Source organism: Cygnus olor, chromosome Z (assembly GCF_009769625.2).
Source record: "Cygnus olor isolate bCygOlo1 chromosome Z, bCygOlo1.pri.v2, whole genome shotgun sequence".
NCBI lineage: Eukaryota > Metazoa > Chordata > Aves > Anseriformes > Anatidae > Cygnus > Cygnus olor.
This window is the reverse complement of record NC_049198.1, coordinates 69,433,766-69,458,248: the sequence shown is the minus strand read 5'-3', so window position 1 is coordinate 69,458,248 and position 24,483 is coordinate 69,433,766.

Below are 24,483 nucleotides of genomic sequence, written 5' to 3'. Positions count from 1 at the left end.
CATCCTCTTTCTGGCCACCCTTTGTGTACTGGAATACTGTGACAAGGTGCCCCCCGAGCCTGCTCTTCTCCAGGGTGAGAAGACCTAACTCCTTCTCTCTCTCTCTCCTTTTTTCTAAAATAAGAACTTAAAGCAAATCAGTAGCTTTACTGTAGGTCTCAAGAGAGGCAGAGCATAAATAAATAGAATGCCTAAATGTAGTTTATACAGAATAATCCATTGCTTGAATTAAAAACAAGCAGCTAAGCATCATTCACCATGATGTTAAATTCTGTGGGTTTTTTTGTTTGTTTTGTTTTTGTTTTTGTTTGTTTGATTTTCATTTTCTTCCCTTTATTTTTCAATTTCAGCAGCACACTGCTCAATTTCTTCAGGGCTTAGGATCTTCAGTGGCTGATCTTGTCTCACAACAGCCAGCTCAGTGTTCTTCCCACCAGACTGCACAACCTTAGGAAGAGCTTTGATGATAAGTTTAATATTTAGATCATCTATTTCAGTGGCTTCATCAGTAAGGTTTTTCTCCAGGAATTTACGATGAACATCTTTGGATGAGTCAAATGGAAGGGAGCTGAACATGCCAAGGATAGTGACTGCAGATGCCTAAACTGTGGAAATCTAAAACCTGCCTTGCTCTGAGGTGGCCTGGGGGAGCTTAGCTTCACTTCCTTGTCTGAAGTGAACATTTCCCAGGTGATAGATTCATTTTCCCAGATGCCTGAATACTGCCTGAGACCTTCAGGCTAAAGCTTCTTAGCACAGAGGTGCCTTGGGCACTCTGGAGGCTCATTCCATTCAGCCATGCTGCAGAGGACAGACAGCTCTGTAATATTGCTCCTTGATTATCCAACCTCTTCTTCACCTGGTCGTTCACAGTAAACAGCAGTGGGGCTGGCACTGCTGCTGCTGCTGCCTATCTTATATGTGATGCTTTACCGGGGGAGAACTTGAGTAGGAAATGGAAGGACTTTGGGAACTGATTTTTAGTCTTGGGATGTTCAAGGGCACGTCTCCCAGCTCCCACCTTGGCTAGAAATTTTTCTCGGTGTAGGAACTACCTACCTTTTTGTTGAAGCTGTGCCAGTATGCTGTAAGGACTTTAAGGTTCAGGAGATAACAAGGGAAAGAAGAGAGAGCATAACTATACCCTTGTTACCACACATTAGACAAAAGTTATTTCTGGTCTCTAACCTCAGCATTATTCTGAGATTGTTTCTAAACAACTCTCCTGAAGCATTTTTTTTTTCCCCTATATACATTTTAGGGACCTTGTATACTCTGTGTTTTTTGTTCCAAAGGCATATGGCTGCAGTGCAGAAAAGGCATATGCTACAATATTGAATTCTGGAAATTTTAAAACTCTCGGAAGTGTTTTATTTACCCTCCTTTAGCATCTCTGTTTCATTTCCCCACCTATGGTGAGCACCATGAATATATTGCTATTAACATTGCTGAGATGCTTGTATCTACTGAAGACTATTGAAGAACAGTCTACATATTAGCTGCATTTCTCAGAATACACAGAACACAAAACATTACAAGATATTTTATTTCCTAAAACTACATAAACAAAATGTATGCTTAAAAAATAGCACATGCATAAAAATATATGCAATTGGCTGACTCTATGACAGTCGTGTCTGTATACCTGGGTTTTTAATTCTGGTTGTGCCAGAGAATTGAAAGATGACAGCTGAGTTTAATGTTTTCCCTGTAAGTCAGTATGCTAGCTTCTACAGGAACAAGTATCTGTGAACGGAAAGGTGAAGACTTGAGTTTGGGTGAGGTTCATTCCACCCCCAGCCCACATGGAAATGTTGCTCTGCTGCTCCATAAAGGCTTATTTTGAGATCCAGTGTGCAATGACTAGGGATAATAGCTTGGTATGAAATGTTAGGAAGAGCAAAGCTGTTAGTCCTTAAGTATTTGGCAATTACAAAATCATTGGTGTTAGGTGTTTGTGCAGGGGTATAGGAAAAGACAGAACAATTTGTGACTGAAGATATTACAAAAGTAAGAAAATATTTTATTGAGTACTACTTCCCTATTTATTTATTTTAATCTATTTTAGAAAGTATATTCTCCTTATGTTTGTTCCAAAACACTGCCTAGGCAAGAGTACCCTAGTACTTGCAAGGACAAATAATTCTCGGAAGTCATATTATTCTCTCTCTGCCTATTTCATAATGTCCCTAATTTCTCTTCAGCCTTTACAAGCGCTCTGCTCCTTTGATGGTATGTTCTGCTAGCTACAGAAGTCAAAGGAAACATTTCTATATCCTTTGGCGGGTGTTGGATTGCATACAGCTTTTTTTCTTTATCCTGCTTTTATTTCTTCTGAGTATTTCCATCCTACTTGCTATGTTCATCCACTTTTAAGTTACAGGAAACATTTGGAAAGTAAGTCGTTACTCAACATTGCCTGGAATTCAGAAATGATGATCAGGATGATCACATGTTTGAAAAAAACAAAAGCAAAAATAGTCCTTTACACTGAGATTTCCGTCCCTCCACAGTAAGGAAAAAATTGCAATGAACCTCCAAAAAAAAAATAGTAGTATATGGTAAAGATTTCCCTTTGGTTAATCAACAGATGTATTGAGAAATGTGTTTGAGTTTAACAACTGATCAGATAATTTGCCATCAGAGTTATTATCATGGATGATTTAACTTTCTGAATGAGGGCTTTTTTATTCTTTTTCTTACTGGAGGCTGTTCTTGTTTTTCTGCTTTTCTGGTGGATTTTATACCAGATTGCAGGTAGATGAGCTTGAGTGAAGTACAGATGTAAGGTTTCAGCTTTTGGGTCATTACACTGTTTGATCATGAGACATTTTGAAGCCAAAATTCCTCTAATAAAACTGCCTTCTTCTTAACAGAACTACATCTCCTGTATGGATATCTGTCCTCACCATTTCAACAGATTTTATGTTCTCACAATCTGTGTTTTTAGGTCGATGTTATTTATGTAACATGACAAACACAGAACAATTAGTTTCTCATTAGCTGCTAGGCAAATGTCATGCCCTCAAATTTTAATCAGCCAATGCAAATACCATCAGAATGTAATATATTTGCTACGTTTTTCTCATTATGTCCTCCAGGATGATGGCTAATATTTTTCATTTCAGTTCATGTGTACGTACTTACTTCTAGATATTACTTGCTGAGTATCTATTGGTTCTGTAAATAAATACCCAAGAATTTAGTTTTATTTGTAGTATTATCAAAATGAAATAAAATACAGCCTTCACTGCTGAATATGGATTTGGATCAAAACATTTTGCCTTCATTCTTGACTGTGTAAAATGGATATAAGTAAAATATAAATGTTTGGGGTTGGCTTTCTGCCAGGATGAGATGGCCTAGGTTTTCTGCCCTGTACATGTCCTGGCATCTTAGGTGACTCTGGTCTACCATCCCCAGCATAGCTGAAATGCTCCTCTAAGTGACAGTCACACCTGTGGGTTATGATGGGAGTCTCCTAATTGCAAAGACAGGAGTTGCTCTGTTTCCTTCTTTCATTTTAGGATTCTGTATAAGCAGTTTCCAATTTTCTCTTCTGCCCTGGGGCCTGGAGATATTTAGGTACCATCTGGAAAGTAGATTTAGAATAAAGTATGAAAAATGTTGTTTATTAATAGAGTACCGTCTTATTCTTAATGCAGAACTTCTCAGCGTTTAGCAGCAGGAGATACATCTTGTCATCAAACAGTACTACAGAGAGCCACAAAACCATTACATCGTGACATCTTTGTGTCAATAGCTAATGATGCATCAGTATTATCAATCATTGTCATAACACTCCTCAGTGTTTAATAATATAGATGCAACATCATTTAGTTTCCACTACTTCCACTTCAAGCTTACTTGCAAAGGTGAGTGGGAGATTCACCCTGCTTCAAGTCCTCATGGTGGTTAGAGAGATGCCATTTCTTTTGCCTTAGGAAAGCTATTTTGTTTCTCTCTGTGATGTTATGACTGCCAATATCACGAACCTCCACTCCTTCAAGAGTTAGTTACTCAAGGAAATGCAGGGGAAAAATATGCCAAAAACTCTTACAGACAGTTGCCTATATTTTCATTTGGGAGCACCTAGATGGGAAGTGCATTAACTTTCAATTTGTTCTTTCCAGCTGCTGCTCTGTATGAGTTCTCCACAGCTATCCTTGTAGGCTTTGCTTTCAGTTAGGGAAGAGAAAGAACACCACTAAATGCAAAAATACGGGAACCTACATGACAATGTAGTTTACAGTCAACAGAGTATGAGCTCAAAAGAAGGTTTCACGCAGAAAGTGAATAGATGAACGTGAAAGTTGGGATGGGACATAACCTACCTGATTAAGAAAATGTTTGCTATCCACACTGGGTACAGTTTGAAGGGCTGTGTTATTTGGCTGTCATAATAATAAACAAGAAGCATTTGATCTACACCACTAAGCCTAGCGAATAACTTTGCCTTTGTTTCCCTCATCCTTCCACTTCTCATCTGTTAGAAAAAAAAAAGAAAAAAGAAAAAAGAAAAAAAGAGAAAAAGAAAAAAATAAAAAGAAAGAAAGAAAGAAAGAAAGAAAGAAAGAAAGAAAAGAGAGAAAGAAAGAAAGAAAGAAAGAGAAAGAAAGAAAGAAAAAGAAAAAGAAAGAAAGAAAGAAAGAAGGAAAGAAAGAAGGAAAGGAAGGAAGGAAGGAAGAAAAAAGAGATGTGTATGTGATCAGAGATCACATTCTCTGTATGTACAGAGAAAGATCTGTATGTGGTTTACTCCTGTTTATCTATCTGCATGGCAAAGGACATTATCTCTCCTTCAGGAATTGCTTTAACCACTCTGGGGCTGGACACTGCACAGAAGTGGAAGCAGACTCATTATGAGGACTGCAGCTACATTTGCAGATTAATGAATGTACTGTTGTCACCAGGAGACTCTGTGGCTGCTGGAGGAAATTTACCCCGTTCTCCACACTCACTTGATGTAGTCTTAGAGGGAGTATGTGCTTCCATTCTTTTCCTTTGAACAAGATAAACTTACAAACATTTTGATGAAAGACAGATTTTTTGAAGACAAGTCTTTGGCTTTAGGCAGAGAAAGATACTATGACTATGTTAATACAATTTAAAGACAGATAAGTAGACTGACATGCTTTGGGGTGGTAACAGTTCAAGTGATTTGTTTCCAATGTAAAACTATTTTTTTAGTAAAACTATTTTTTCAAAGTGCCTTTCACTCAAATTCACTCAATTCATCTTAGGATGAATTTAATTTACTGTCTTCTTGGTCTTAGAAGGTAAAGGCATTTTTATCATGCATTTTGTAAATGCATAAACCCAGTCAAAATCAATGAGAAATTATATCTCCATCATCACTAGGCTTCCAGTAATGAAACCTGAAAGAATTTTAGCTGATCTTACTATGTGTTTTAAAAAAATGTGATCCAAAAGGCCTTTGCAGCTGTAGTGCATTTTAAGCACAAATTCATTTTTCCCTGCATGCAGGCATCTATTGCAGATTCAGATAGGTACTGGACATCTTAAAAGGCTTCAGGAAAATGTACTGAAAATAGAAAACAAACAAACAAACAAACAAACAACAACAACAGAAAGAAATAAAATAACTACAAAAACTTATATAGGTACAGTTGTTCATCTAGCTACTGCGCTGTGCAATTGAGGTACCCACCAAAGGGAAGCATCAGTCTCTCTGCACAGTTATGCCTATACAAAGCTTTCTGTCTCAGGTATGTTTTATTATTATGTAGAATTCTTTGATGCAACATCACAAAAGATTGCCACCCGAGACAAAGGCTCCTAACATTCTGTAGAAAATGCAAATTTTAAATCAAATTTGTTTAACATTTCTATGATTTTTTAGTGATTCAACTTAGTTTGGTGGCTTGACCTGACCAAGGTCACTTTGCTGAGGTCAGGCTTTTGAGCACCCTCTACACTGACTGACCCAGCTTTTGAGGAGGAGTAAACTGGGAAGGGTGTGAATGGGTTGTGTGGGAATACAAAGAAGGTAGGGTGCTGTGCAGGTGGTGCTGGGTTTTATCTGGGGACCTGGCCGCAGCTAGGCTTTACAGCCAGGCAGTAATGTGCTGAATAATCTGAGTGGCTGCAAAGTGTGAAGGATCAATAACAAGAGCTATTAATTTCAACAGTCACCTCAGCACCCATGTCTATGATTGTATTTAATTCAAAAATCATATTCACAGGTAAAACAGAAAGGAGGGAAAATCAATTATTACTCTATAGTCTACAACAATCCCTTCCTAAGGCCAAATGTTTAACAATTAATGTGTCCAGAGAGCACTCTTCACAGCAGGTTGAAAAAGTAGCTTAATTTGGAAGACAATGAGCTTTCCATGCATACATAGGAGACCCCATTCATTAACTTGTGGTTTTGGGTTAACATGAAAAAATACTGTACTGTTCCCTCTAGATCAAATTTTCATTTCCCACCTCAAATCAATGGCCTCATGATACTTAGGCCATGCAGAGGGTCCTGGACAGAATGGGTCGATGGACAGAGGCCAGTGGGATGAGGTTCAAAGTAGCTAAGTGCTGTGTCCTGCACTTTAGCCACAGCAACCCCATGCAATGTGACAGGCTTGGGGCAGAGTGGCTGGAAAGCTGTGCAGAGGAAAAGGATCTGGAGGTGCTGGTTGATGCTCGCCTGAACGTGAGCCAGCAGTGTGCCCAGGTGGCCAAGAAGGCCAACAGCATCCTGGCTTGTATCAGGAATAGTGCAGCCAGCAGGACCAGGAAGGTGATCGTCCCTCTGTACTCAGCTCTGGTGAGGCCACACCTCGAGTCCTGTGTTCAGCTTTGGGCCTCTCACTACAAGAAGGACATTGAGGTGCTCGAGCGAGTCCAGAGAAGGGCTACGAAACTGGTGAGCAGTCAGGAGAACAAGTCTTATGAGGAGCAGCTGAGGGAACTGGGGTTGTTTGGAGAAGAGGAGGCTCAGGGGAGACCTTATTGCTCTCTACAGCTGCCTGAAAGGAAGGTGTGGGGAGCTGGGGGTCGGCCTCTTCTCACAGGTAACTAGTGATAGGACTAGAGAGAATGGCCTCAAGTTGCACCAAGGGAGGTTCAGGTTAGAAACGAGGAGACATTTCTTCTCAGAAAGAGCGGTCAGGCATTGGGATGGGTTGCCCAGGGAGGTGGTAGTGTCACCGTCCCTGGGGGTGTTCAAGGAAAGGTTGGACGTTGTGCTTAGGGACATAGTTTAGTGGGTGACACTGGTAGTAGGGTGATGGTTGGACCAGATGATCTTGAAGGTCTTTTCGAATCTTAATGATTCTATGATTCTATGCTCTGAATGAAGTTTGAAATTCCTTAAATAAGATTTTTTTCTCTATTCAAGATTCCTTCTTGCTTTTTGTTTGTTTGTTTGTTTGCTTATAACTAATAGAGATTATTAATAACTAATGGATAGTCTGAAGGAGGAAGGTTGGGATACATAAAGGAATTTTTAATACACAAATTCAAAACACAAGTAAATTTCCGTTTGTTTCAGCCCCCTTCAGACCTTTTGTGAGACTTTAATTTGAACACCTACTTTTGTAACAGGCAATAAACCATAGATTTTTTTATATTTCTCCTTGAATTTAGATGTCGATTATCTCAGATACTACTGGTTTAGTATAATCACATTGCCTAAGCCATCTGCATCCTTATAAAGTCCACAGATACCTGAAATGAGCATGTTTTCAGATGTGGCCAGTGTATCCATGATTCAGATGCCCAAGTAAGCATCAGAATGCAGAAATAGGTTTCAGCTTAGTTCTATCAGGATCACTGTCTCATGTATGGATAATTGCATGGAATCACTACTGTCCTGCAAATATTCCCCTCCCATACACATATTAGATAAAGAGTCCCTCATTATCTCTGTATAAATCTAGGTGAGATCCACAAAAGGCAGAACCAACCTGGGTAGTATTGTGCAGTAATTTGGGGTGACAGGAGTGCTGCCACTGTGGTTTGCATTGCTACCAGTCGTAACCATGTCACTTGCTTCAGGCCAGAATGAAAGAGACATTTGAAAACTGTAATCAGGGAAAATGTCCGTGCATATTTTTTGAGATAGCACAAGTTTCCCTAAAGTAAGATGGGACTGATAACCTCCATATACACTTAGTAAAACCAAAGCAAAAGACAAACACCTTTCTTTGTCTAGTAGTTATTTGTATTTATGTGTTTATTTGGTATACCATGAAGGAAACTGTTGCTGGAGGCTATGAGATCCCAACAGTGATGGTGTGAGTCTTGACTTGTGAGGACTGTAAACGTGCATATCAAACAGAAAACTAAGAACTTTGTTTCTTTAAGGACATGTTCCAAGAAAGCACTTTGCAAGAGATGGACAGACAACAGGCATAGAAGTTTGCTCACAAATAACTAGAAAAAAAAAAAAAAAGAAATTAACTGTTTTTAAAAAAGGCAGACTGAAAATGCAAAAAAAAAGTTGTTTTTTTTTTTATTATTATTCAAGACTGTGAACGTGGTTTTTTTTTTTTTTTTTTTTTTTCCTTCATTTTATTTCCCCCATCATTTTAAGGTTCCAGTTAGGTTTGCTACAGTCACTATTAGCTATAAGGTTTGAATCTGATTTTGACATAAATGATATGCAAGTGGTGATGGAGTAATTTTATTATTTTCTCCATTGACTGATTCAGCTGTCTTCTGTGAAATGATTTCACCCCATTGGGAAGTATGTACATAAGAGTCATTTCCATTTCTGCTGGATAATTTGAATTGTTCCTCCTTACTTTGTGAGGGAGAAATAAAAAGTACTATGGTAGGGTTTAGCTAGAGATACCATCCCTGGTTTGGATCTGTTACTGCAGAAACTTAGTCCAAAAGGTGATCAGTTCTTGAGAGTCTAAGTATACAAATATTTCTTCAGATAGATTTAGTTAGAATGTGAAGGATGATAAAAGTGCATTTTGGCAGGAAGTCTGAGAATATGATTTTAAAAGATGGTCTCAGATAGCAAAGTGAAAAAAATGAAAATAGGAAAATAGCAAAAAATTGCATCAGAAGGAATCATGTGAATGTCAGCCCCTAACAGCAGAACATCTTAATGGTTTTAGCATACATTAAGGTTCATGGGTATTACAAGCTGATGTTTTCATGATCTGCTTCACCTGAATTTATGCTCTGATTTCCTAGATCAGTTCATATGATTAGCTGTGTATGTGTTGAAATAATACCTCACTGGCAAACTGACATTTGATATATTCTTTTGCTACACATTTGGAATGCAGACAATTACAAAAATCATAACTCTTTACAAGTTTGAATTTAACAGCCACTAACAAAATAAATAAAATAAAATAAAATCTTTCATAATTTAACATCAAAAAACCTGGAAAGATACCGCTTGAATTTTAGAACTGTTGCAATTCTCATAACCCATAAATTCTCCCCTTCTGCTATGAAGTCTTATACTGAGGCAGAACTGCACCAAATACCTGAATTCTGCATAAGTAATGCATCGCAAAATTGCATTTGCTGTTCTGTGTGGCATAGGACACGGGCGTAGAACCCAGGCATAGGGCAAATTGTGCAATGGATCACTTACTCAGAGTTTTTTGTGTCGGTTCAGCAGGACCCAAGTTCTTGCACACCTAATGCATACTGCAGAGAACATCTGTTCACACAGAGTTTAGTTTGAGGGGGTGGAGTGTGCTGTTCAAGATTTATCTTTATTTTTATTTTTTTTCCTGTGAAGTGGTTCTTGATAATTGCACTTAAGGTTTCTGGCATTCTACACAGATTCATACTTCTGTATGATTTTGTTGGAATGCGTATGCATTTCATAATTGATAATCAAATTAATTAACGTTAGACCATCCTGGTCAGAAGAAAATGTACTTTTTTTTTTTTTTTTTTTCGTTCTTCTTTTATTTCTGTGATACAGTAGTAAAGATGTATTTCTTTTATGTTGTTCGTAGCACTGCATCTCATCAGCTGATGATTTTTATACTTTCTCCTGCATTGGAATAGGGGTTGAAGCAGTACAATGGTGCCACTCCATCTACTCTTCAATAAAGTTATGCTGGTTTACAAAAAAAACTAAATTGAGCCTTTTCAAAATACTTTATGCTATGCGAAATGTATTATGAAGATGAAATATATTCCTATTCAGTTTACAAAATCAAGATTTCCTTCTTCAGACTTGTGTACTGTGGACACTGTGGACAACTGTTGCTCTTTGATTTCTATAGCAATATTTATTTCCCTGGAGGCAACAAAGCTTAACTCAGCCTTATACAAAGGGTCCAACATAAACTCGCATTTTATCCCTGTGGCTGTGCAAAAGCTACCAGTGCAGAGATGTGATTACAGCTCAGTGATTCACTTTATCTTCTGCCATTCAGCACTACAGAACGAGGGTGCACACAATGTGAGGAAGGAATCAGCTGCTGCTTTTGCTGACTTGGTCAACAATAGTAATTCCTGGAAAATTCTTCTATGAGGTTTTGGTCATAATTTGCCAAAGGCTGGGAGGTTAGTAACATAGAGGGTTATACATGAGTGTGGATACCCTTTGTGTCTAGCTGTCTTGGTTGTAAACTCTGGTAGGTTTATGACTCCTAAATTAAATTAAACAGCTTAACTACTGAAGCCATTCAAAGCTCCTCCTGTAAATGACAGATCTGAACAGTTCAAGATGGCTTAATTAAGCAATACATTTGTGTTTACAAATAGCTTAATCAAGAAGAGTCATGCTTTCCAAAATTCCTGATGCTCCATCCACAGTATTGTGTTAATATTAACAGTAATGGCAAAAATAGTAGTATCTTTGAAAGGTTCTGGGCTCTTGGAGAACATCCCAAGATGTATGTAAAAAATGTAGATTCTTTAGTATCTCTAAAAGATAAAGGTTTTGATGTTCCTTTAGAAGATCTCTATCTAAACAGTAGGAGACATGGACTCTATATTTCTTAGTCTTTTATTATGCTCTCCATTCTGTTTGTTTTTTAAAAGGTTTGCCTTGGATACATGCCATGTTCTACCAAAATAATCAGATAGTTAGCAAACGGCAGCATCTGCAAGTTGGCAGATGCCAACCTGTTTGCACCACTTTATTCTACCCACTGTTTTTATTTTGGCTCATACATTGTAGCTGCCATCCAAACTGATGGTGGTAATTCAAAACAGCTACTAAAAAACATATTTATTTAAATATGTCTGAATTTACATTGTGCCATAGTTAGAGTTGGCGAGCAACCTCTCTGTCAATTCAAAACTCTATGCCTATTTGAAAGTTATCATAGCAACAACCCTGCTAGAAACAGAAGATCTTTTTTACCACTTTCCATGCAAGATTCACTATTGGCCTTGTCTTAGTTATTACCTCATGAAAAGAGTTCAGAGGAAGGCCACAAGGATGATCAAGGGGCTGGGAGCACCTCTCCTATGAGGACAGGTTGAGGGAGTTCGGGTTGTTCTGCCTGGAAAAGAGAAGGCTCCAGGGCGAACTTACAGTGGCCTTCCCATACCTAAAGGGGGCCTAAAGGAAAGCTGGGGAGGGACTCTGTCAGGGAATGTGGTGATAGGACAAAGGGGAATGGCTTTGAACGAAAAGAAGGGAGATTTAGATTAGAGATAAGGAAGAAATTTTTCACTCAGTGGGTGGTGAAGCACTGGAACAAGTTGCCCAGAGAAGCTGTGGATGCCCTATTTCTAGAAACGTTCAAGGTCAGGCTGGATGGGGCTTTGGGCAACCTGGTCTGGTGGGAGTTGTCCCTGCCCATGGCAGGGGGTTGGAACTGGGTGGTCTTTAAGGTCCCTTCCAACCCAAACCATTCTAGGATTCTATGAATTTGTACAGTCTTAGGTGTACTAATACGTTATATGTTGAATAAGTATAGAATCAGATATACTTAATGTGATAAACATTAACCTAGGGCAAAAAAAATCAAGACTAAAATGAAAACTGTATCTTCAGCATGTATAATGCTAGCAAAACATTTCTGGTAATATATCGCCATTTGAAATACATGTAAAAAATCAGACAATTCATCCTAGAGACAGAACAATTCAAGCTAAGTGTGGGAAATAAAGCATACCTGCAAGTCCATTTAACACTGATTGGTAAGGGAGGTTGCAGGTATTGAATCCCTAACTGAATAGATGCCAAAAACTTTTGCTGACTAGAAGAAATATATTTTATTTAATACTGTATTATGGACAACTGCAATATAATTACATGGAAATCCCTCCAATATTTTTAAATAGTTTTACGTCTTTCTCCGAGGGTCACAAAGATGCACTTATTCACAAATTTATTGTTGCAGTGCACATGAGAAACGTAGTAGCTTATTCATTTTGAAACTGTGAAATACCTGTTATGCTAGTCCCACTTTCTCAATCTGTCCTTTAGCTTTTGTTCTTTTTCATGTTTATTTCTCAGGCTTGAAGCCTGTAGATCCAAACCACTGAATGTTTACAGATTCTGTAGGTTTATATATCCTTTGAAAGCCAGACTCCAACCTCACTTAGGCAGTGATTACTTCTAAAAATCCGGGTTTATGACTTACTAGATCCAACCTAATGTTCATACCTTTGACATTACTTCTGTATCTTTGCAATCTGCATCTCAAAAATGTTCAGAATCACGCTGCTTCTGTACCTCCCAACATGGAAATTTAACACCTCCTGTGTAACTAGACCAGTAGTAACTCTTTCCAGGCCACCTTCCTCATGCTGTTAGATTATCCTAAAGCTCTAGAGTAAAGTCTTTGCACTTACAGAGACGGTCAATACTTTGAAGTACTTCTACTGTGATGTGTCCTAACTAGCACACAAGCTTATTTCGGATGTGCTGTTAAATCAAGTTATTAAAAGGGAGGCTGCAAGGGCGAACCTCAAGTATCCACAGTTTGCCTGAGAAAATGAAGTAATAGTGAATTTCACCTGAAATTGTTGAAGTAACGTGGTATGATAAAGAGGGGCATGGCTCTCTTATGTATAGTCATATGGAAAACATGATGTGCTTTGCTATTTATTTTGTATTCCCATAAATTCACATTTAAAGCTGGAGCACTGGTCAGCTGGGTATGTTGAGCACAGAGGAGCGCGATGCCTGCTTGGAGAAATGAGCAGTCCTTTCAAAGTCAAGTCACAGTGTCTTGTCTTTGCACACTCACCTGCTCATGTGGTTAGGTCAGGGCTGCAGGGGTCCCACAGGTGTCTCAGCTTTGCTACCAGGATACACTGGGGGCTCTCGCACCCACCATTCTCTGCAAGAGTCCCTTGCAAAAGGGAAAGGAGCAGCTTTCCGAAAGGCTGGTACCAGTGTCTGCCCACCACGACCCTGGCTGCTCTTCCCCATTACTTTTATCTCTCCTCACCTCCAGCCCTTCCCCATGATCACCCTCTGCGTCAGAACCTGTCTCTCCTATGTATTATCTGGTTTACCCTACCTGAGTGTCAAGCCCTCAGCTTTCCCTGCATAAAAATGATTGCATATAGCTCAGAAATGAAGTCAATTGCTGCAGTGGTTGCTGTTTGGGACTCGGGCTTACCAAGTTACAGAATTTTGCTGGCCTCATTGCAGATAGGTTTGCAAATATCCCGTTCATTTGCTCTTCTACAATTATTTATTTCTCTGTTGTTTATTTGCTTTGCTTTGCTTTGTTTTGCTTTGCTTTATTTTATTTTATTTTATTTTATTTTATTTTATTTTATTTTAATTATTAAATAAATGTAACACAAAGCACTTCAGTCTTATTTCAATTTAGTCTTTCGCAGTTAGGAAAAAAAAAACTCTGTGAAAACCCTTGCTACAAGGAAAATATGGTGATCTTTCCATAAAGAGTGAATATTTAGTGACACAATTTTTTAAAAGAGGGAGGTGGTCTCTCACATGGTAGGTAAGAGTTAAAAGATACCACTTCATTATTTTGATGGCAATCAAACTGAGCAAGAGTTACTGGTGAGAGGACAGAATATTTAAATGTCAACTATTTGTCCTCAAACATTTCACATCTGCCTGGGTGATAATTACAGTTGTTGGAGAGATAGCTGCTGAATGATAAAGAAAAAGAAATAGAAGGCACCTTTCATTCAGACATTTAGTTCCTGGTTTGAAATGTTCCTCTGCTGGCAGCTAAGGCCCTCGGCGTGGCATTTGGTAGATTCTGCCTGCAAAACTGTCAAACTGCCTATCACAGAGGAGAATCAGATAGCGGAGAAGTTTGGGATCAATAAGTGTTAAAGACTTTAAAAGCTGAGTCTCTAAATAGGCTTAGTATTTTAATAGTGCATTACAAGTGGGAAGTGTACAAATAGGTGATGTGTCCCTATAATTTTCTAATGAGGCAGACAGTTGTTACAAGCATTTGAGAGGGAAACTTTTGATGTTCTTGCGTGCATTGACCTGTCCTTGGCCAGGTCACTGTAGAACAGAATCCTGATCAGAAGTTAGGACTTCCAGACTCCAGATTTTTTTTTATTTTATTTTTTATTTTTGTTTTTTAGACCTTACTACCTCAGTACTGTTCAGCAAAACCTGATTTATGTGTGCAGACCACCTGTATATCTTGTGGTTGCTTTTCTCAAACAAAATTCTTACCAACTTTATTTTGGAAAAAGTTCCCTGGACAGTTGTGGGACTTTGAGCCTTGGCCACCGTATTCTGATCATGTCTCCATCGCATCAGCACAAGAAGGTGGGTGATGAATATATATATATATATATATATATTTTTTTTTTTTTCAAATCCCCAATTTTAAAAATTCTTCACTTGTCAAGTTATCTTGAGTTTCTCTTGACTCTCAGCTTATCTGGAGATGGGAGTTTGGGTGACACATTTTTGGTGGGGTTGGTGGCAGTGGGGATGGGATTTGCTGTGCAGTGTTATTCCTTCTTTCTGGTAGTCCACAAAATCGCTCAGACACTGATGATGATCGCTGACAGCACCTGGTATGCCTGTCAGAGAAACACCTGACAGGAATGTGTATGGATGGGGTGAGAGAGAGAGAAACTTCATTTTCTTCTCTTAGTTTGGTCAATTTCTTACTACGTTTACACAGGGAATGAGACCTAATGAAGAATTTTCTTATACTCACCTATCATACTCCTGGGTCAAGAAACACAGCACTCACACTTTCGTCACAGCAGCCAGTAACAAGCATTTTCAAAAGCAGGTGCAAAAGTCATATCCAGACGATTCTGGAGCAAAAAGACTCAAATTATTTTCCCCAGGACATGTTTCTTCCTCAGCTGTCAGTAGTTTGCCATAGGAAAACTGCACTGGGCATGAAAACCAAGATTTAGAGGATCCCTATTACACTGTGCTCCTTGCACAGCCATTGTTTCCTGTTTGTAGGGTCCTATCTACTATGGTGGGCTACAAATGGTACATAGTAACATGAAATGCAAATTAAGAAATACATAACTATAAAAATAAGAAATACATAACTATATCCTTTGCATTACAGTATGTTCAGTTTCTGGCCACAAAAATTCTCCCTTGCAAGTGTAAATTATATGACTTATGAATAACATCTATAATTACATTTTATTCAATCCATTCTTAATGATACTAACTAAAAGTAAACTCTGGGTGCCATTTTAAAGTTATATCAGTTATATATTAATATATATTATATATATTAATATATATATTATATATTAAGGCACTGTGCTTCATATTTCATATGCCATCTATATACAACAAGGTATCTCGTGCTTATCTCAGTTTTGTGTGAGGTAGGCATTTGGTTAATTTGCTTTTGATTATACTACAAAAGCAGGGAAAAATTTTGGAATTCTAAGATAGATCTAGAGAAAAATAAGGTACCTGTATCATTTTAATTTATATGAGATGGCAAGAAGTTTAAATGAATAACCCATAAGCACTTACATTTAATCTTCAGTCTTCATTGTGTTTGAGTTATGAGTGCACATTTGTGATTCTGGAAGTAGATATGCACAGTACTGTTAAATATTGGGATGTAGTATCAGAAAATCTTTATCTAATTTGCCTTGCTTTTCTTGAAGGAAAAATATAATTATCAAGGACTAAAATGCCCTCAGGCTAGATTCTATAATAAGTCCACTTTTTTTTGTGAGTGTGATCACTGCAAACACAATGTTTTTAAATTCTAAAGGTGAAAATAAGTACAGAAGCCAAAGGTTTAAAGTAATTATTGTTTCTGAAATGACACCTAGGACAGACAGAACAATGAGACTGACTTTTCCTCTGTCATCCTAAGAGAATGGTGTGCCTAGGCTGTGCTGGGTCTGTCTGGGATGGAGTAACCTTTCCCTGCAGCAGTCCACACAGTGCTGTGCTCTGCACTTGTAGCTGGAACAGCACTGGTATCACTCCAGTGTTGTGTCTATTGCTGCATAGTAGTGGCACAGCATCAGGACTCCCTCCAAGCCCCCAAGAGCCAGCAGGCTGGGGGTGGGCACGTGATGGGGAGGGGATATTGCCAGGGCAGCTGACCTAAACCAACCAAAGGGATATTCCATGACATGATGTCACACTCAGCAATAAAAGGGGGGCTCCTGTGGGGGAGGGGGCTGTCCTCCCGAACAACCGTTACGCATTTTGAGGCCCTGCTTCTCAGGACGTGGCTGAACATCGCTTGTTGATGGGAAGTAGAGAATAGCTTTTTTTTCCCTTTTCTCTGTGCTTTCATGCGGATTTTTTTTTTCCATTCCCTTTCCCTTTAATTAAATCATCCTTATCTCAAACCTTGAGCTTTTTGTGTTGTATTTTCTCCCCCTTCCTCTTTGAGGAGCGGGAGTGAGAGAGTGGCCGTGGTGGGACTCAGCTGCCCACCTGAGTAAAACCACCACAGTCCTTTTTGGCGCCTAACATGGGGCACAAGGAATTTGAGATAAGGAAGATAGTTGCGAGAAGTAATGGGCAAAACATGGACTGGATGATTGTTATGAATGTAATAATTGTGAAGAATCTAAGAAAGCAGTAATTGTGAAGAATATGTTTCGTATTAGTGTGGTGAAGGGATGAGGAGTGGTATGTGTGTAAATTGTCCACCTCATTGGTGTTGTGATGATGTTATGTTTATTTAGGTATGGGGAGTTCTTTTTCTTTTTGATGTTAGTGAAGTTTGTGAAGATTGTTATAATTGTAAAGTAAGAGTATATTGTGATTATTCTTAAATATGCTTTTCACAGAGGTGAGGGGTGGAATGTAGTGGGTTTACATGGCAAGGTTTTGGTAGCAGGGGGCCATAGGGGTGGCTTCTGTGAGAAGGATCTAGAAGCTGCCCCATGTTAGGTAAGGACCCCACTGCTGACCAGAGCTGAGCCAATAAGCGATGTTGTTTGCGCCTCTGTGAGAGCATATTTAAGACAGGGAAAAAAAAACGCTGCACTACACAGCAGCTGGGAGAGTGAGAGGAGTGAGGAACAGCCTTGCAGGTGCCAAGGTCAGTGAAGAAGGAGGGGGAGAGGTGCTCCAGGCTCTGGAGCAGAAGTCCCCTGTGGCCTGTGGTGAGGACCATGGTGAAGCAGGCTGCCCCCCTGCAGCCCATGGAGTACCATGGTGGAGCAGGGTTCCATGCTGCAGCCCTTGGAGGAGACCACGGTGGAGCAGGTGGACCTGCACTGATGGAGACTGCAGCCTGTGGAGGATCCCTGCCGGAGCAGATTCCAGGCTGGACATGTAGCCCGTGGAGAGGAGACCACACAGGAGCAGGTGACCTGGCAGGAGCTGCTGCCCGTGGGGGATCCAGGTTGGAGCAGTTTGCTCCTGAGGGATGGACCCTGTGGTACGGACCCATATCTGGAGCAGTTCTTGAAGAACTGCTGCCTGTGGGAAGCCCATGCCGGATCAGTTCAGCAAGGACTGCATCCTGTGGGAGGGACCCCACAGCACAGGGGATGAGAGTGACCGAGAAGGAGTGGCGGAGACAAAGCGTTATAGACTGACCATGACCCCCATTCCCCTGTGTCGCTCAGGGTGAGGAGGTGGAAGAGGGTGGATGGGGGGGAAGGTGCTTTTGGTTTCTTTCCTTTGTTTCTCACTTCTCTAGCTTGTTAGTAATAAGCAATAAATCTTACTATCTCCCTATGCTGAGTCTGTTTTGCCCGTCACGATAATTACTGCATGATCTCCCTATCCTTATCTCAACTCTTGAGCCCTTTTCATCGTGTTTTCTCCCCACTCCTCTTTGAGGAGGGGGAGTGAGAGAGCGGTTGTGGTGGAGCTTGGCTGCCCACCCGAGTAAAATCACCACATAGGCCGAGCACAAGACAAATTAACAGCCCTGCGTAGGGATGCCTGTATTATTCCTCGCTGCCTTATCTGCGGATAAGAAAGCAATCCTTTTGGTTGCTAAGGGTAGCAGTCCCATACCTTCTCCACCATCAAAAAGTAAACCATCACAATAAATAAAAGGAAATGGGCTGAAGGGTTGAGAGAAATATTTTATCCACTCATGCTATTTATGAAAGACAAAAATTTGTAATGGGTGTTGGCAGCAGAAAGGTGCTGTGGGGCTGCAGCACTGCTCTGCCCTCAGGGAGGCTGGGCAGCTGGGTCCTGCCTCACCCAGGCTCTGCTGGAGGCTGTCAAGAGGTACGAAGAGGTGAGCAGAAGAAGAGGTGCCACACCACGCTAGTACAGAATAAATGGGATTCTCATGTTTACATATGCCACTCCTCTGGCACTGCCTGCCAGGCTCCCAGAGGAGGTGGGAAGCACAAGAAGCACCAGAAGCATCTGTATCACTGCTACAGTACTAGAGGGCTGTAGTTTTAATTTCCAGTTTGAGTTACACAGTATTGTCATATCACAGGGTTTAGAGTTTCGGAAGCTTTGACTGTTTCTTTTTTTTTTTTTTTTTTTTAACAGCACAGTTTTCTTGGCTTACTTCAGAACCACAGAAGAAGTAAGCTTGCAAATCTTTTAATAAGGCAATTACATGCAGACAAAGATTAGATCTCATGGCACAATGGATTTTTGCTATATTATGCAGTATCTTTTTGATATTCCACTGTCACTAGACAAAAGCTCTGAATAGTAATGTGACAAGTCTATTCAGAAGACAACAATACGAGATTCCTTAATTGTGCTCACTTGTATGCCACACAAACCTGCACTTAATTTTTCTGCCTGTTTTGAAAAAGTGGAAAGAAAATACTATTTAGATTCAACAGTGCTTTTAGTGCTTTATCAGTGAAATCTGCATTTTGTATTTGTAAAATGAAAATGTTGAGATAGTCAATCATTTAATTTTTCCCATACAGTAAAAATCTTATAATCTCCTGATTCAAAATGTCAATCTTAATATAGAAATGAGTTTCTTATTAATAAGAAAGCCTAAAGAAATGAGAAAAATACAGACTGTAAAAGGCAGGCTGTGCTATTTTCAATATGTGGAGTCTGAAAGCTCATGTTTGTTTTCCTCATGCCTGCCTGAGAGATAAATCAAGAAAGACATGGGAGCATATTTTATTGCCACAGTTTATTTTGTAAGTGGCAATGCGTAAGTAATAACATTTTAACATTTTTTTCCTTGCTACAATGATGTGCATAAAAGAGCTAATTATCATTATTTCCACATTTTAGATGAAGGCTGAGGTAGGAGTGTGCTGATTTGCCCAAGGCTATGCTGTATGTTGACAGCAAATCAAAGATTAAAGCCAATGCTGCCTAGATCCCAGCCTATGTCCCTATGGACATGAAGAAGGTCACAGCATCTTCCAAATGGGGAAGGGAAACTCCTGCCATAAATTAACTTCTCGCTTTGCAAAAGCAAAATTATAATCAATATTATATATTAATCCCAAACCTACAAAACCATTCTGGACATTCCTGTCAGAGGAACTGAGGGAAGGTCACCAAGGAAACAAAGAGTGTTGGTGTTTTTATTTCCAGTTATACAGGTAAATAACTATTTGTAGGTATAAATATATGTATAAGTACTACATTAGCATAAAAATAAACCAAGAATTAAATCTTCACTTGTTTGTTTTTGTCTCACAGAAGAATAAGATCTTACCTAAGGGAATCCATTGCATTTGAAAGAAAACCTTACTTAATTCCATGTTTAGTGCAGTAATACCTCTCTGCTTCATTGGTGTTGTTTAGAATATGGATGTTCATACTTATTGTTTATGCACAACAACACTTAATTCGGATTTTTTAAGAGTTGTGTTTGGACACCTTACATGCAGCATTAGAACTTTTCAAAAACAGAAAGTCCCTTATTGGTCAAATGTAACCAAGACCTCAGGAAAGAAAACAATAAGCTTTAGCCAGGCTCATCTTCAAGCTTTATCTGAGGGTTTTAAAATTTTGCTTTCATAACACATACTAAAATCACACTAGGTGCATGACATTTATTGCCAAAGATGCTGTTATTTTTCAGCCTAAGTGTAATTTTTCAATATAACATTCTAGCTCCACAAAATCTAATGAATAAATAAATTCTTTATTGACTTTGGCTCAGATGGTAGGGCCACGTGATTAGGCAAATAACCAAATGTTGGCAGAAAGAGTGGAAAATCAATTGCCATCAATTGTTTAAACTCAGAATTTCAGAGTATTCTGGCAGGGTTTATATCAAGTCCAAACCCAGCGAGAAATCAATCCAAGTCTCTGCAAGCCGTGTGAGCCGTTCACCAAGGTATTACATCCAATTTCCCATTAGGATTTCAAATAGTAGGTACAAAATTACAGAAACAAAAACACTTTACGAGGAATTCCTTTTTTTTTTTTTTTTTCCTAAAGGGGAATGCATTTTTTTCTTCTTACCTTTTTCTTTCTCTGCCTTTTTTTTCAGATGTTTTTAACCACTGTACTGCTCAGGCACTGGAGGCACAGCAGCTAAACAAAATCTTTGGAAGTCCACGGGTCAAGGTGTTTCAATGTAATGAATGAATTGAGAGGCAGAGGCACAGGAGCCTTGACTGACCTCAGCTATTTCAGGAGTAGCGTCATGAAACTGAGAGTAAAGAGGCGTGACTGAAAAAGATGCAACACCATGTACTTCTTGTGCACTAGATCTGCCACATAAAATCATGGTAAAACTGGAAGCCTTTTCAAAAAAAAAACAAACAAAAAAAACTATTCCTGCAAATAAACAAAATAAATTAAAACTGTTATTGGAGGGGAATAAAAAGATGGTCAAAAAGTGCTGTGCTATCTCAACAAGAGTCCATGTTTACCTTGCTGCACTCAGGACCCCTGAGCTACTCCTGCATTTGCAATGGCAACAACTTACAGACAGCATCACAGCCTCAGCACAGGCCTTTTTTTCTTCACTTGTAGTGGGGAAAATGCTGCAGTACGTGAAAGCAAAGAATATAATACTGGCCATGTAAGTGTTTAATGTTAGATCTCAGAAATGGATCTATGTAAGCAAAAGTGTAACAATGTTTACTACCATGAATAGTGCCATTGATTTGACTTGACCAGATGATGAAGGCACTGGACATTAAGCCTTTTACTATGTATTACTGCAGGACTGAGCCTTATGTGGAAGGAGTATAATAACAGTGCTTGTGACTAACACTCAGTGTGAAATTCAGTTTTTATGTATCAGTGAAAAAAGAAAGGACTGGAGCTGGAATTTCATTAATGATTTTCTGTGTATTAACCTGCTTTTTTGTCATATCTATGAAGACTGAACTGGGAAATTACAAAAGGGTCTATTAATTCCAAGCAGCAGTTAAAAATCTACACAAAAAGTTCCAGGTGTATATTAATAGATGCAGCAGTGTGCACAGCAGTTTTTGGGCTCTGCTTATTTGAATTCATCTTGCGATCTCCTTGAACTTCTGGGCATTTTGTACAGGATCATTGGGGGATTCTTTGGATTCCTGAGGGCTTCATCTGCAGCTGGATAAGGACAAGGATAGAGGTAAGGTGAGGGTAGCTCTAGCATCTTCTAATAAACTGTCAGCTGTCCTTGAGAAGGGATGCTTGCAGCCTTTGCTCATGCTGGCCTGATTATACAGGACCAAATACGTTTCTCCATGCTAGGGAGAAACCTGCACAAGAGCCAGACCTAAATCACAGCTGACAGAGGCAGCAGTTTAGTTTCGTGCAAGCCAGGTACAAAGTAGAGGCCAGGAAACCTTCTCTGCCCCACATACCCACCTCCACCTATGGTGGTCACATGCTGTAAGGGCAAGGTCCTCTGGAGAAACCTTCCTTTCATTCTTGGACTGAGACAGAGCTTTAGAAGGAGGCTGCAGCTCTGCAAGTCTAAGGCTGCTGTAAGTACTGAAGGTCTTTTGCTGGGGCTGGGGTGCATGGTCTTCTGGCCTGCAGGAGGTGTGCAGTCACTGAGGAGCTGTGTCACCAAGTGGAAGAGCTGCTCGGGGAGGTCAGCAGACTGCACAGCATCAGAAAGAAAAAGAGGCTGACTGGGTCTTCTGCAATTCTCTGCAGCTTCAAGAGCCCAAATCTCCAGAGGTAGTCAGGGAAAAGAAGGGCAGGAAGAGTCTCTGCCTAAGAAGTTATACAGTGGAAACTCCAGCCATGATGAAGGCTGAAAGCTGGTGACTTCTCACACCATGAGGAAGGTTCCTGTCCCACCTGAAGACTGGCCGTTATGGAAAGGTTTACTGGTGAGGAGCTGGGAGTGCTGTTCAATGGAGCATCTCCAGTGGCTGAGCCTGAGCCATTCAGGAGCTTGACAAATAAGCTGGAAGTGACAGTGGTAGGAGGCTCCTCCTTGGGGGACAAACATCCCCATAGGACAACCCAATTTGTCATCTTGGGATGTTTACGGCTTGCCAGAAGGGCATGCTTTTGGGACATGGTGGACAAAAAGCTTCTTTTTTTCTTTTTTTTTTTTTTTTTCTTCCGCCCGTGGATGCACAGGTTGGAAATATACTGGAAAATCTGTTAGTAGACAGCATTTCTCAAATCTGACTGATTTTTTGTTAAAGACATGTTGTTGGTACTGAAGTAACACATATAGTGAGAATACTGAATCACCTGTGTAATCTTAGCCCACATAAATATTATCTTTCAAATCTCCTGAAATGTAACACTTTCAGTAAACCATAATAAATTAGTAGCAGTAATAGTTATTTGAGGTTTACTTGATGAACAAAAATACTATAATTATATACACTGATATATATACACATGCATGTACATATTAATACAGTTTTTGTACAATTAATTGGGCAAATGCAGCTAGGCCAATATCTAAAATGAGTAATTTCTCTAGAGGTTTCTGTTTCTTTGTAAAATTGGAGGTTCTTCTGAGTAGGGATTGTTAGGCACCGCTGATCATAGTAATAATCCAATGGGTAGCGTAAGAATAAAAGCTGACACATGCTAGCACATAATTCTAATAACTGTTTTTAACTTCTTAAGCTGAACACAATTACATTTTTTTTTTCATTAACCATCAGAAATACAGCATTTTAATCATAATATAAAATGATAATTTGAGACAAAAATAATTTCTTGTAGATTTTGTTTCCTTGAGTTCATGGGGACCTGCATACCACCCACATGTGCTAATGGAAGTTGACTATTCTCCTCTGCAGCTGCAGCTACCACAGTACAATGTTTGCTAGTCCTTCTTCATTGCTTTCTGGAAGTATAAGATGGAGGTTATGTGCAAGGGAGTTTTAGGTTTATGAACCTCTTAAATCCTGGGCTGTTTTTTCTCCTGTGGAGACAAGAGTCCGTATTGGCTTATCCCGGTGTTCACTGAAGCTGAGGGGAGTTCTAACCTTCAAAAGGGAAGGATGTGGTGGAGGGCATCCAGCTGGAGGGAGCTGTCTAAATTCAGTGCACTGTTATCAGTGGGACAACCAGGGGAGAACACAGATTTAACAGCCTTTTAACAACCAGTTTTGCACAGCTAAATGACAATGTCAGGATGCAATTGTGGTAGCACTTTGAAGCATAGGTGAAATTTTGACTGTAATTGTAGTCCCTGAGAGTCCTAATATGTAACTTAGTTACTATAGGCCAAGAATGCCCACAAAGCATGTGAACACTGGAACTGCCGATTTTAGTGAAAATCTGTAGTGTAAGGACAATATTTATCCACAATAAAGAAGTGTCGGGAAGCCCTCCTAGCAGTCGAATGTCCCTTCTGCCCCAGAAATCCCCACCTCCTTCCTGTCACCTGGTTCATTTACCCTTTCTCTTTTTGTCCTTGGGGAGGTAGCAGAATGTTGCCATTTTGTAAAATATCATGCTTCCAAGTGCTCTCACGTGTGCTCTCAGGACAACTTCTGACCAGTTGCCTGTTTCTGTTAGACCACAAGGTGCTTATTAAACAAAAATAAATACATTTATATGTGTGTGTGTGTATACATACATTTATACATTTATCCTTTATACATTTTACATGTATAAAGGAGTGTACAAAAATTTAAAAGTATATATTTTATATGGATACACAAAATATATGTGTGCATATATATAAGTGCATATATAGTGTATATAGATACACTTAAGGATATATACGTTAAGTATAAATATATCTACAAAAGTGTAGGTATAGAATGTAT